Genomic DNA, 15,606 nt, shown 5'->3' on the forward strand with positions numbered 1-15,606 from the left:
ATACATCGTCATTGGCTCCTGGGACCCATAGGGTCCAATGTTAACCAATGCAGGATTGCGCCACAGTCTTTGGCCGCTTACTGCAACTGTGTGGAACGCCAGCCCAGTTACCTCATATCCCCTTGTCCCACCTTACAGGTCAGGCAGCTGCCATTTCAGGGGGCCACATGGCATTAATGATAACTGCGTCACACCTATCTAGGCCTTGCATACACACAGTAACAGGCACATTGGCAATTAACAAATGTGTGCAAATGACAGTTTGTGATACCTCAGTGTTGGCTGACTCTCTGCTCGCTGTTCTCCTCCATAGGGCACGTTCGCTGGGGCAGGTGATGAAATGGCGGCATCGTCCGGTGTACAGACCTCTGGTGGACCTGTCGACAATGGAAGAGAGACACGTAATAGTCACCTACAGACTTGATCGTGCAACAATCCATGAACTGGGTGCCCAGTTGGAGCCAGACCTGATGTCATCTATCCGCCATCCCACAGGAATATCCCCTCAAGTGCAGGTCCTGTCAGTACTCCATTTCCTGGCAAGTGGGTCTTTTCAGACTACAGTGGCCATTTCATCAGGGATGTCCCAGCCAATGTTCTCTAACGTGTTGTCCAGAGTGTTGTCTGCCCTGCTGAAACACATGAGCAGCTGCATCGTTTTCCCTCAGGTGGAGGATTTGCCTACAGTGAAAGGTGACTTCTATGCCCTGGGACATATCCCCAACATCATAGGTGCCATTGATGGGACACATGTGGCCTTGGTACCCCCCGCAGGAGTGAACAGGTGCACAGAAACCAAAGAACTACCATTCTATGAATGTGCAGATGGTGTGTTTGGCCGACCAGTACATCTCCCATGTGAATGCCAAATTTCCTGGCTCAGTGCATGACGCTTACATTCTGAGGAATAGAAGCATCCCTTATGTGATGGGGCAACTCCAGAGGCACCGTGTGTGGCTAATAGGTGAGGACAAGGACCCTATACCCTATGAATAGTTTTCTGGGTCTGGGGTTGTCCCTACGGGTTAGTGTGTGTCTAACAGTTGCTCCTCAACATTTGCAGATGACTCTGGGTACCCCACCCTGTTATGGCTACTGACAGTGAAGAAGAGGAGGCAGAAGAAGAGGATATCAACAACAGAAACAACGTTATCCAGCAATACTTCCAGTGAGACACAGGTAAGAAGATGTCACTGCCTCACACATCTCATAATATTATTTGAGCTATCAGAAGTCTGTCATTTTCACCCAGTGTATGGACCCTGACTTGCCACTTTGACTTTCCATTTAACAGCTGTGGGTCCCACTTTGTGCCCTCTGCTATATTTCCTGCAGACCTACAGCTGTGTTTCATCGGTATGTGGACAATTAAATTGACATTGCTATATTCCATAGTTATTGTAAATACACATTTGTGAAAGCACAGACTGACTCCAGATTGGTTTGTGATTCAAGGGTGTTTATTTCTGTGCAAATAAGTGGAGGGGGTTGTAAAATGGGCAGGGGTGATGGTGGAGGAATGTCCATGGCAGAGTCCAGTCTATTTGTTTCACAGATGCATTGTCCAAAGGGGCATAGGAAGTGGAGCTAGGGCAGTTGATGGATGGACAGGGTGAAAAAGTGGGACAGAAGGATGACATTCAGGGCTGTCTCATTTCCTGGCGGGGTCTTGGCATTGTTCTCCGTCTTGTTCCTGGATCTCAGGGACCATTTGCGGGGTGGTTCTCCATCTGCAGGGGGTGGGGTGCTGGTGTCGTGGTCCTGTGGCGGTGCCTCCTGTCCACTAGTGCCGGCGGAGGTGGTGAGCTGTTCATCATCCATGCTAGTGTCAGGGGCCCCTTGTGGTGCCACAGTGTCCCTCCTGGTGTTGACAAGGTCCTTCAGCACCCCTACAATGGTGACCAGGGTAATGTTGATGGACTTGAGTTCCTCCCTGATCCCCAGATAGTGTTCCTCCTGCAGCCGCTTGGTCTCCTGAAACTTGTAAATCCAAGGGGGGGAGGGACCGGGAGGTTATCTGGTCCAGTGTACAGTCTCCCAACAGTAGTAATACACACAAAAGTACACTGTTCCACGCATTCTATAATGGCCTAGGGAACCTGAAATATCAGGAGCAAGAGCCCTCAAGCATCACAATGGATGACTAGCATCATCATCGGGAAATGCTTCTCGCCAGGCCGGCGCTGCAACGCCTGACGGGATCCCTGGAGGGGGGCTCTACACCGTACTGTTCTGATACTGACTGGTGGGTTCAAACTATCCAGACAGAAATGCCTTCATTCAGGCACCAGCACACATAGGAGAGAACAGGAAAAAATACTAAAATTGGTTATTCATCGCAAAATATCTCACCATTTTAATCAATACACTAGGATGAAGACCAAGATTAAAAACAGAAGGAAAGTAACAGATTGAGTTATGATGCTCAATTACTCTCAAAGAGCAGCAAACTACGGAGGACTATGACTTTAATAGTACCTCTAAACCAGGGTCGACATGTTTCGCGTTGTGCGGTCCAAACGGATCCAATGACGCTTCATCAGGACCAATAACTAAAGATTTAATCAGCTCTTCTCCAAATAAAGAAAAAATCTCAATATAAATGTAGAAAAAAACCCGGTCACTTACATTAAAGTAAACGGGCTAAGTCAAAGTCAGGTCGTGGGTTGTGATAGTGTGGCCGTATTCCTGTTGGCGTGACGGTGGAGGTTTTGTTATCGCCAGTTTATCACTGACCTTTGGTGTGGCGGACTTGTGTGGGTGTCTGGATTTAGGGGGATTCCGAGCTGTGGGTCGTAATAGCTGTAGCGGAATTCAGCCACAGCAGCGGTGTGTTGGCGGTCTTCTGCACGGCGGTAAGCGGGATTTACCACCAGGGTTGTAATGAGGGCCTGAATCTCTCTTTCTGCTATGGGCATGGGAGCGGTAGAAGAACACCGGATGCTCCAGCACCTTTCTTGGATAATAACTGTTGCCACAATTACTAACACTGCATTTCCAAAAACCCAAACTGAGTACCCTAACAATAAGTACTGCAACACTAGGGCTGGCTTCACAGAGATTCACTGTTGCACACTACAGTTGGAACTGTGGTTGCACTTATCATGCACAAGAAAGACAAACAAGGGTATTAATTATATCAAGTATAAACCTTCTTGCATGCATAGGGTTAAACTAAAAGAAACAAAAACAATCCAAGATATACAAATGTCCACTCTGGATTTAAACAGTTAGGGTGGCACAGTTTGGTTTGGTTTCACTGTGTGTGTAAAAAACCCTTCAAAAGCAAATTCCTCAAACCTGCAACACAGGCATGAATGACACAATTTAAATCCAAGAGTTATGCTATTAGAGAAAGAAAAGTCATGTAAATGCTTTTAAAATTGCAGATTTCCTGGAGCACATTTAGGCAAGTAACTATAATAATAATGTAGAATGTTCAGAAATGCATTTGTCTCTTCAAGATAAACACTCTGCCAAAATACGAGGTCTGAAATACACCAGCTGTTCTAGGAAAGTGCAGCGCTCAAAGAACAAACTCCCTGGAGAATACTAGTCATTTAGCTGCAGTCTTTTCCGGAGTGCTGGAGGAATGCCTGTTGTCCGTTGGTACAGAAACAAAGAAAAGAATTGCCTCAAAAGTCCTCAATACGATGATGACAGCAGGGGCTGGACTGCCAAATCAGATGCTGAGATCAGGAAGCAAAACAAAGCCAAGCAGGAAGGCATGCTTCACTTTGCTATTTCTAGCCAATCAGGAAAGCAGTTGAGTTTCCACATGTGGATGAGTCACCACATCCAATTAGAAGCACATGTCTAAACCACACCCAATTAGAAGCACATGTCTACACCTGCTCACATTAGCAAACAAGCATTGGTAAATCAAGCATTGATAAAACCAATTGTGTAACATAGCACATTATGTTTACTTAGAAACATGAAGGTTTAACCAAGAACAGAGATATAATTTAACCCTAACCCCCGGGGATGCTGACAGATACCGCAGGAGGCCCCTTTGGGATTCCTGACAACGAGAAACACCAACTCCACCAACAAACACAGCTCCAGCTTTTGCAAGAACTGCTTCTGGATATTTTGCTGACATCAATGATGACGTCTCAGACTCATTCACCTCTTCAACACTTGAACTGTCAAAAACACATAAGCTAATGAACTGGCTTAAAATAACATACTTTATTTTTTCATGGAACTATCTATGGCTTTCTTTGACTGTACTACCTTTCCTACTTTGGATTGGTTTTGTTATCACTTTCTTTTTATTAATACATGGTCATTTTCTTCCTGAAAAATCAACAGTTGAATTGGTGGATGAGGTCCTAAAACCACATTATTCATCACACAAGGTCCAAAGAGACTTATCTTTTGTGAACATTTCTGCGATACCAATTACTGATGGGATTGTTTGGGATAAAGTAATATTTGATATATACAGTCCCACAGAGGTTATTCAAATACCATATGTGTTCAAACTTTCCATGAATGATATAATAATACCAGGCATTGTTTCTGATGATTGGGATGTGAAAACAGTTGATTCTATGATGACTGAATTGCAGTATTATACTGTATTTGAAAACGAAGATCTTTATCAATCTAAAGAAAGTTATGGTGATATGTTTTGCTATAATTATTATGGGCACCATTTCATACACAGAGTGAGCAGCCTCAAAGCTGTTTTTAGTTATACACAATGGGAACATTGTCCGACTCCACCACAAGGCAGTTCCAAAACATATTCTGAAAAGTTTACATATTTTTCTGGGCATGATGTAAAAAATGCTGAGTCATATGATTTGAAATTACCACCTACTAAAGATACACAGATATTATTGACAAATACGTAATTTATATATTCAGAATCCTTTGTTTCCTGGTTGACTATGGAAGTCTATGAATATTGGCTAACGTTGATTGACAGAAATAGTGTATTGGGAACTAGACATTGGCAAATAAGGGGGAAGGAGGCTTTATTCAGAGCATGTCTGATACCTATACAAATGATATTCTTAAATGAAACAGTACAACAAACAAGTTGTCTAGGCTTAGCTAAGATTAAAAAATTAAACACGCCCAGTATACCTGCCCCTGCAAAAGTTTATAAATGTCAAAAATATACAAATGCAACTGAAGATCAGCTCGATGAATGGGTCCAGAATGGTACATTTAATATTTCACTGACACATCCTGGCGGGTGGTTATCGTGGCCAGTAGATACCAATGGGTGTCACCAACGTTTTATCAACTCCTCGGGGGGGGGTTAGAACTAATAGGCTGGACCCTCGCTATATATCATCCGAACATGCAGGTATAGTTACAACATACAGTGTAGGGAAACTATGCCAGCAATGGTTAAGAACTTCCTCACTAGATGCGGTTAGAGAACACCTCAGTCTCCTGTCTAATAATACTGATTTACAGGATTTCCTGTTAGACCCCAGAAAACACAGCAGAAAGCGCTTCTTATATGAAGTATATAATGAAATTTGGAAGCTTTCCCAACAAGAAGCAGCTGCCCGGTTAAGGCAAATAGACCAGGCTGAAATACCATCTTCTGAGTGGCTAATACATGGGATCATTAATCTGCCTATTTCTACACTTCAATTCACCTCCTGTTTAAAACACATTCCGGTAGGCAGATTTGAAAAGGCTGGGAGATAGTTACATCCATGAGGTGTGAGAGCTTCCCTTCTCATACAAATGTCTCAGTGGCATGAAAGAAGTCTTTCTTAGCGGTAGTGAATGTGAGACTTCATTCAGCCATTCGATGATTTGTAAACAGCATGGGGCATGTAACGTGTCTGCAGCGAACTTGGCTTGTTATCTGAAGGGAGTTCCAGTTCCCTTGATTAGACCTACGTTCCAGGTGCTTTCAAACAGCAGCTATGTCTCCTCAACGGTGAAAACTGTTGTGAGATGCTAGCCGGAATAGTTTATGTTGTTTCGGTCTCTAAAATGGTTACATGCTGCAGGAACGTACTTTTTCCCCCCACTAAGGTAAAAGAGGTAACTGATATTTGGCCTCACATTGCTATTTCAAATGTGAATTTTGACAAGTAGAGCAGACTCAAGGCTTTATTGTTTCAAAAGCATGTGGCCCTTACATCTGCACGCGAGACCTACGTACTTCAGGTGGTAGGGTCGTCAGCAGAAATACAGTCCCTTTTAAGTACAAACTTTCTGAGACACTTTGGTGAACTCGTGGGATGGATATTTAATGTGTCCAGTATAACTGGATTCGCACATTTTTTTAATGCTATTGTTTCTGGTTTCATACCTTTTACTCCATATTCGGTTTAATACCATCAGCCATCCACTCATTTTTTTCTAGTATTTTCGGGGGCTTTCCAATAGCTTTGGCTTTAATAGCTGGCATTTTTGTGTTGCTATTTTTTATGCGCAATGGCTGTCCAGCCACAACTAGGAGAAATGAAAGCGCTCCCATCAACGCAGCTGTGTCATGAATGGATGATGCAGTATTTTGCAGCAACACTCCTGGAGCAATTGGAGTGTGGCTGGTCTCTGTCATTCAGACCGGTTTTACATTGTGTGCAGTCCGTGTTTCGGTGCCTCTGGTGCTCTTTCAAACACGCACTGGAAGTCTGTCTTTCTACGCAGCAATTGCTTTCATTGGCCGCTGATCTTTTGATATTCTCGCTGAGGGCTCATTAGCAGACATGCGTGTTGAGGTTGCATTTGCTACGGGAAGCTACTTATGAGTTGCCCTTCCTGGAGGATGTGGCTTGTGACTCATCATTGAGCACACCACGGAATGCCACCTTGGCTGAGGCTGAGGCTATAGAACACGACTGCTCATTGATCCTTCTCGGCGATGCCTTGCCAACTTTAACATCTGCCGAAGTGGAAGATTTCCTGTCCTCTATGGTCCCAGAATCGATTGGAATTTAAAAAGAAAACTTTGCCTTTTGCAATTCGGTCTTTTATGCCACATGTTCACGTTTTAAATTGTCCTTTTATATGCTCACGTGTCCCTTCGACTTGTCATGATTGATATTGATTTTTACATTTACATCTTAGGTTGAGCTTTTAGTAATAATTTTATATGTCCTTAGGCTTTGAACTACCTTCATCCGACAAGGGGAGGGTGTTGTGTAGCCATTTTATCTATAGCTTCATGCATGTTATTTTAACACACTAGGCCAAGCCGCTGTGCACTCTAACCTACATATATTTTATTCAGCTTTACTTTATTATTGTTGCAATAGCCACTTTTACTGTCTTGTTTTATTTTCTGTTTATCTAACTGTTTTTGCCTAGGCCAGCACTCTGTTCTCGAACAAGACATGCTTGCTCACTCTGTGCTTCTGCCAAGGCAACAGCACGGTACATTGCCGGTGAACGTGGTAGAAGTTTAGTCTCCAACATTTGTAGAAAACACACATCCTTACGTAGGGACATTATCTCAAAACATCAGCTGTGTTGTTATAAAAACACTTCCTTGTCCCTTACACGTTAGAGGGAGATTCCAGCCAGAGAACCACAACTGTATGCTGATTGCCGAATGCTTCGCTAAAATTGCTAATGCAGACCACAGGCCTTTGCTCAGGTACGGGGGATGATGTCTTCCCAGGGGAACCTGAAGGGCAGAATTAGAGCTTAACATACGTGTTCTATCTTAGCCTAGGTAGGAGTTAGTCTATTGACCTTAGTGACAATATGATAGCGTTATTTCTATGCTTCACTCTCCTTGTCACAATTTATAATACTGTCATGCTGTGTCGTCCTGGTTATTGCAGCTCATGCTTTGCTATCTAAGATGCAGTTGTTTTATTAAAATCATTATTGAAACATATACTGCCTCTGTTTGTCATTTATATATGAGACTAAGGTAACTGAGAGAAACGGATGAGACCTGAGTGACCACGGCTTCCGTGAGAAACCAATTATTGCATGTGCTCGGCTGCCCAGTCATCCCTGCCCTCGGGTAGAGATGAGGCACTGCTAGTCAGCAGGACCAAAACCCAGATTGGAGCGACAGGTGTCACCCGTAGTAGGTCAGACTTAAGGGGTCATTCCGACCTCGGCGGTCTTTTCGGAAGACCGCCGAGGTACTGCCGTGTTGAAGACCGCCAGCGGTGGCGGTCTTCCGCATCGCGTATTATGACCGCTGGCAGCCCGCCGTCCTTTTTCGTACGGAAAGCCACCAGCAGCCATACTGGCGGACGGCGCGAAATTGGAGGTTGCTCAACCTTCACCGCCACGTCAACAGAACACCGCCCACTGAATCACGTCCCATGATTCGATGTGGCGGTGTTCTGGTGACGGTGTGCTGGTAGCAGAGCTGCCCCCATGGATCCCATCCCGGAGGATCAACGGACAAGGTAAGTTGATCGTCCGTTAGGGAAGGGGGTGGGAGGGTGTTGTGTGTTGTGTGCGCGCATGGGGGTGTGCGTGTGAGAGTGTAGAGGGGGTGAGTGAGTGAGTGTATGCGTGCGGGGGGTGTTGTGTGTATGGGAAATGTGTGCGGGTCAGACGGTGTGCATGTCTGTTTGTATGTGTGCGGGTATCTGTTGTTGGGGTGTATGTGTGCGTGTAGGGGTGTGTATATGTGCATGTTGGGGGTGTGTGCGTGTAGGGGTGTGTATATTTGCATGTTCGGGTCGGGGTGGGGAGGGTGGTTGTGCCACCTCTGGGGGGTGGCAGGGGGCTGGGGGGTGTGGGGGGAGGATTCGTGGGGGGTAGCGGGGGTGCGGGAGACCCCTACCAGTGCCAGGGAAGGAATTCCCTGGCACTGATAGCTTCTACCGCCATGGATCGCATGGCAGTTCCCAGCCACCCGAGATCCATGGCGTTATGCAGGGTCCTGATACCGTCGGCGGTCTAGTGATGACCGGCGGGCTGGAGACCGCAATCTCCAGTCCAGCGGTCTTCACCGCCATGGCGGTCGGAATGGTGAAGTGGCGGGTGACTACCGCCGCGGTCATAATTCCATTTTTTTTTTCGCCGGCCTGTTTGCGGTCTTACCACAGCTTTACCACCGACCGCCAGGGTCGTAATGACCCCCCTAGTCTCCCACGCCACGGGCGATTCGGCTGCTCAAAATCCAGTAGTCTCATTAGAATAATGAGAGCCTACGCGGTAAGGGAGCTGCTGCTCTATTCAGAATCTCCATGGACACAGACAGGCTGAATTCACACTTCCAAGCTAGCAGAGTCTACTTTCCAGGTAGGGGAGAGATTGTAAAAAACACTGAAATACTGCTTGTCGCGCACTCTGAAATGTGGCTTTTTTAAGGCAGAAACAGGGGATGAAAGCACAATTTAGATCACAGAAACAGATTAAGCAGTCTCCTAAACACACTCTGGAAGATGTATGTAGCCTTTTTACTTAGAAAAGAGGGGGGGCTTTATGCGGTCTTGTGCGACAAGCTAGGAGGGAAATGTAAAGCAATCACAGCTAAAAACAGCACTTTAAAAGGCCAAGCTGCCTGACACACAGAGAGTCTACAGTAAACAGGCACAGGCAGCAGTAAAAAACACTTTTAAACAAATAATAAGATTTTGGAGAAAAGTCTGGGGCTCCTTACCTAGGTCTCTTAGGAATCCTTGATCACTGGGTTGTATTAGGACACAGGGAAAATGCCTGGCTCACAAAATGGAGGTCGCTGTCTTGGGGGTTCTCTCCACAAACTTAAGGGGCCAGAGCAGGTGTGGGAGGAGGGCTCAGGTTGCCTGGGACTCAGAGAGCTAATCAGCTAGGCCCATTCCCTGTGGGAAGGAAGGAGGGAGCTGCTGCTCGATTCAGAATCTCAGTGTTGATGTTCAGCATTCACAGAGCATTGTACCTTTTCTTGTCTTACAGGCACACTTGAACACAACACTCATGGTGAGGTAGCCACCTTCTGGAATTTTAATGCTACCAATCAGTGTCTCTGGATTGTTCATCTACACTGTAAAGAATGTCTGAGTTCACGTTTATTGTTTTGCATACGATGTGTAAGGTGTACCATAAGTCAGCTTCAATAAGCTTTTGCGTACATGTTGATACACAACAGTACCAGGCCAAAGTAACATGTACAATATAAAATGTCACTTTGCATTGCAGTACTAAATCATATGTAGGCAGGCACACAAGATGGATGTATCAGTACCTGATGTGTTAATGTTGTGCCAGCTATTTTGTGGATGCTTATGGCATATGTACCAACACCTACCCTAGATATCATTGTTTGTGCATAAGTTCAAAAGTATGCCACAATTAATATGGACAGGAGGTGACAACATCTATGTCACAGTTTCTGGAAAACACGTTGTGTGGAACAGTCTGATTGATTGAAGGCTTGTTAAACTTTCAGGTAACTCAAAGTGCTACTTGTTATGAGATCCTTATATGTACCCGTGGGTCAGTGTCTAAACCTGCCATGTAATCAGGCTCAGTATCCCTAAACATGATTCTGTAATTGTGTAAATGCTACTGAAGTATTTCTAGTGTTGCATAGTCAACATGTGTAATTCATGATTGCAAAACCAGTGTGAAAATCACATACCCAGTTTGTTGAAGTGAGTGGGTAAGTCCACTGTCCACAGCAATAACAAACATGGCTTCACCCCTCAGCACACATAAATAATTAAGTGTTGCAATTGTCCTCCCAGCATCATGGATACCTATCCATCTATTTGGGTACTGCATATCAATGACATGAGAGACAGGGTGACTGAGCATCAAGATCCAAAATGGTACTTTTGAACAACGGATATTGTTATGGCATCTGAGGTGACTTACAATTTTGTGGGATGAACTTCTATCGGCCTCTATGATGCACATTGCTAGTGTTGGTGTCCACATGGCATGTAAGATACATATTGTGTGGCAGTTCTACACAATCTTTGTTTACCACTGAAGACAGGATATGTATAAGCCAATGCTCAACATGTGAAAAGTCCACACATGCCAATGCAGTTAAATGCCTAACTCATGCCCACATATATACAATGCGCAATAACAGTATCATCTTATTATCTATGTAGTGTTTCGAGAGGTATTAGGCAATGTGATAATTACCACAGGCATTAATGCACATTGTGGTCTGCATGCAGGCCATTTCATGTTCCACCTACTGCTGTTGTTACACCTACTAGGCTTGATTATGACCTTTGTGGAGGGTAACATTCGTTAGCAACTATTATGGACATCCTGTCCTCTTTCTTACAAACCCATTAAATCTTCTTGGTATAGATCCTTACAAGGTCAAGGTATTAGCACATTAGCTGTTTAACTTCAGGAGATTAACATACTTCTAGTGACATTTGATCATGATTCCTCATATGGGAGTCCTTTTTTTGCACTGGATATGCCACGCGTGCTGCCAATATTTGTTCATGCATGTAAATGATGACAACAGTGACTACTTTATATTGGTCTGATACATATGTCCTTCTTCTCAAACAGATAACTTGCACCCAGACCAGCAAAGAGCTTTGAAGAACCGTTTTGAGAAATACCACCACATACATCATGTGAGCAGGGCATTTCCTAGAATGAGGCAGAAGTTTAAGGAGAGCAAGCGAGCAGGATCCTGGAGGTGCAGAGGGTAACGGAACACTAGTTGCATGTCTTGGAGCTGTCCATGGGCCTTCAACTGCCCCACCACCCTTGCCACCACAGGTAGCACAACCAAAACCAGGATGCAGCTCCAGTGTGGACCAGCAGGCCAATAAGGACATTAAGCAGAGGCTGGTAGGCATAGAAAACCAGGTTGCCAATGTACTGCCGAAGATAGATAAACTCAAACAGTCTGTTGACATGACTTTGGAACAACTTTAGAGAACTTGGACATGTTGCCCCTTCCCTGTTTTTTATTTTGTTTTAAAATGTGACATTTGCATAGTTGTTTGTAGGTTAAGGTAGTGTTAGAAATGGGGTTTTGGTTGGCTAGGGTGTGCACCTAAGCCAGGCAGAACCCACCCACTCTAGTCAGGGCAAGGGAGTTACATGCCCAAGATAACCCCTGCTCAACCCCTTAGTAGCTTGGCACGAGCAGTCAGGCTTATCCCAGAGGCAATGTGTAAAGCTTTTGCACAACACACACCACACATGTGACGCACTATCCCCACCACAAAGGGAATACAACGCCAACTTTTTTAAAAATACATTGTATTGTACACAACATAATTATTAGACCAAACACAACATATCAGTAATACCCTACTACCCAAGCAGTTGTCGGAACATTACACAATAGTTACTCTGCAGAAACCAGCAGAAGTCACACATAACACACAAGTTAAATATTATTCTGCAACATAAGCAGTAGTCTGGAATAACATTACTAAGGAAATGCACTTATCATAAAAATATTGTAAATGCCCATACCAGGAACATTATAAAACATATGATAAGTCATAAAAACATAGCAGCATGCCCAAAGAAGGAACATCAGCACATATATGGCACATCATCAAAAGAAAAAACAGTTAACATAATAATCCACCATGTCCATACCAGGAACATTTGAAATCATATGTCCTTTAAAAGTACCTGTTTTTATGATGCCAAGGCACCCCTAGTTACACGGGAAACACAAGGGGGCCCCTGTCGCTCCTCTGCACAAAGCGGGGGCCTTTGGCTGATGTTAGGGGGAGGTGGTGGCACGCACTCCCTCTGGGTTTTATATCAGGACCCTCCTGGGGCCTGTGATCTCTGGAGGCCCCCCCTGTACCGCGAATGGCCCTCCTGGGAGGGGAGGGCAAAGCACAAACACAATAAGGGGCCCAGCAAGGGGACCTTGCGGTTCTGGGGGACCTCCGGCAAGGCTTCTGCTGCGCCCGCGGTCTCCTATACAAGGATGTGGCCTCCGGTGGGGGGGGGGGCCTCTGATGAGGCTTCCTTGTCCCTGCCCGTCCTTCAGCAGAACACACAAGCAAAGGGCCCCGTGGGGCCAGGGGAGCCTCTAATGAGGCTTCCTTTCCCGCCCGTCTCCTCCAGACACAGAAAGGCTCGCCCGGGCTGTAGCAGTGAGCAGGCACCAAAGTGGGGAGCATGCTCGCTCCTTTCTCCACTTCAGTGGTGCCCCGGGGACACCGGGAACAGCGTGTTTCCAGCACGCCTCACTCTGGCAATGTCAGGGGACAGCACCCTGCCCCTGGGGGGCAAAGTACAATGGAGCACAGGGCAGCAGGGCAGCAGGGCCCAGCAGCAGGCCAGCACAAGGTGGATGTAGGCAAGTGGCAGTTCCTCCAAGTGACCCAGCAAGTCACAGGTCAGCACAGCAGCAGCAGTCCAAGGCAGTTCCTGGTGAGTCCCTACAGCAGCATTCTGCTTCCAGTTCCAAAATATCTCCAAATTGTGGGGAAAACTCCCCTGTACTTATACTCAGTTTTTGCAGTGGGATAACAAATAAGGGGAGAGGAGGTTCCAACCAGTTAAAACTGGTTCTGGGAGTGCCCCCTCTCTCCTCCAACACAGGCTCCAAACATCAGTTGAGGGTAAACTACCCTTTTGTGTGAGGCCAGGACACGGACTTTACAGGTGCATGTGTGCCCCGCCTCTCCCTTCTCTCAGCCCAGGAAGACAACTCAAAATGCAGATGCACCTCTGTGACACCTCCACCCTCCCTGTGTATAGGCTGTCTGAAAAGTATGCACAAAGTCCAACTGTCACTCTGCCCAGATGTGGATTGGAGTCAAGCTTCAAAACACCAGATTCATAAGCACAGAGAAATGCTCACTTTCTTGAAGTGGCATTTCTGTAATAGTAATAACAATTCCACCTATACCAGTAATCAGCATTTCTCACTACCATTACACCCATACCAAACATGTCTATGCTACCCTTCATAAATCAGACAATACCCCCTAGACATAAGGCAGGGCATTTCTAATGCAATCCTATGAGAAGGCAGCACTCACAGCAGTGAGAAACCAAATAGGCTGTTTGTCACTACCAGGACAGGCCATGCAACCAGGCACATGTCATGCTTTCTACATACATAGCCCCCTGCCCATAGGGCTAGGCTAGGGCGTTCCTTAGGGGTGATTTACATGTATTAAAAGGTGAGTTCGGAGCCTGGCAAGTACATTTAGATGCCAGGTCCCTGTGGCAGAAAACTGCACATGCAGGCCCTGCGCTAGCAGGCCTGAGACAGGTTTGACAGGCTACATCAGTGGGTGGCACAAGCTACACTGAAGGCCCACTAGTAGCATATAATTTACAGGCCCTCAGTATAGAGATACCAATGTACAAGGGACTTACAGGTAAATTAAATATGCCAATGAGGTATTAGCCAATCATACCAACTTTAGAAGGGTGGAGCACCTGAAATTTAGCACTGATGAGCAGTGATAAAGTTTGCAGAGTCCTAGAGCCAACAGCGAGAAGTCAGAAAAAATAGGAGGAAGGAGGCAAAAACTCAGGGGATGAACCTGCCAAAAGGACCAGGTCCAACAGGTAGGATAGATAAGTTAGCATAGGTTAGAATAGGCATGGTTAGTTTCTGTTTGTAATGTAGTGCAGGTTAGTTTAGTTTCATATTTTCTTAGGACTCTTGTGTGGATAATAAATATTTGTTATTGACTTACAGTACTGCTTTCTTATTCACAATGTGGCTGTTCACATACATGGCTTTGCATGATTAAGCCCATGATGTGTGCTTCAATGACAGTAGATTTAAACATGATTAACTAGATGAAGGACCAAAGGAGTTTAAACTGGTAAGTTTGCAATGGAATGATTAAATGGATTGTCCAGCAATGCTACTGGCAGTTTTACTTTGGAAGAAGGTGAAGTTCACATCTTCCTTCCCTGATGTGTGCTGCTTCTTGTGAGAGAGGTGTTGTAGGTGGTTGATGCAAAGGAAACACACACACATCATGGGCTGATGATGTGGATCTCTTGTCTGCAGCAGCATTTCTCTCTGTCAAGAAGCAAGGCAGGACTGCACTGAGTAGGGCCTGCTGGTTTGCCAGCACAGCACTTATGTTGCAGTGGTAGGCACCCATAGTGGCTATGTACGTGTCCTACTTCTGCTCAATGGACTCCAGGATGTTGCATATTTTCTCCAGCTGTTTGGCAACCTCACTGGTGCCGCTTTGGCAGTGCAGTTGTTCAAGCTTCTGCCTCATGACACCAGTGATATCAGCCAGGGACTGTTGGAGTCCACAGAGTGGAGTGTACATGCCTTGTACAGTGGACAAGGTGTCCTAATTTGGACTGAGGCACCTATGGACTGCCTCTAGGCTGCTCGCCATAGACTCCACCCACACCACATCTAGCATCTCCCTCTGGATTTCTACTAAACCACACTGAAATTCTACTTGGAGTTCCTCGGAGTCCAGGGCTGGGGGTGGTGTGGCAGCTGATGTTTGTTGTTCGCTGTGTAAATCTTCTGGAGATCCCGCTATGCTGTTGGCCCTCTCTGCAGCCAGAGATGGTATGTTGATGGAGGCCAGGATTTCCCGGACGGTGTCTTTATCAAGGGTTGGCAGGCTGTCACCCTCATCCAGATCATCATCCCAGACAGGCAGCTGTTCATGAGTTGTTGGTATATCCTCTGCAGTGTGAAAGAACATTGTTAACGCTATCTTAGGTAAGATGTTGACATGAGTTCTGCTTGTCATTCAGACTTGCTAA

The sequence above is a fragment of the Pleurodeles waltl genome, chromosome 2_2, assembly GCF_031143425.1.
Source record: "Pleurodeles waltl isolate 20211129_DDA chromosome 2_2, aPleWal1.hap1.20221129, whole genome shotgun sequence".
NCBI classification, from domain to species: Eukaryota; Metazoa; Chordata; class Amphibia; order Caudata; family Salamandridae; genus Pleurodeles; species Pleurodeles waltl.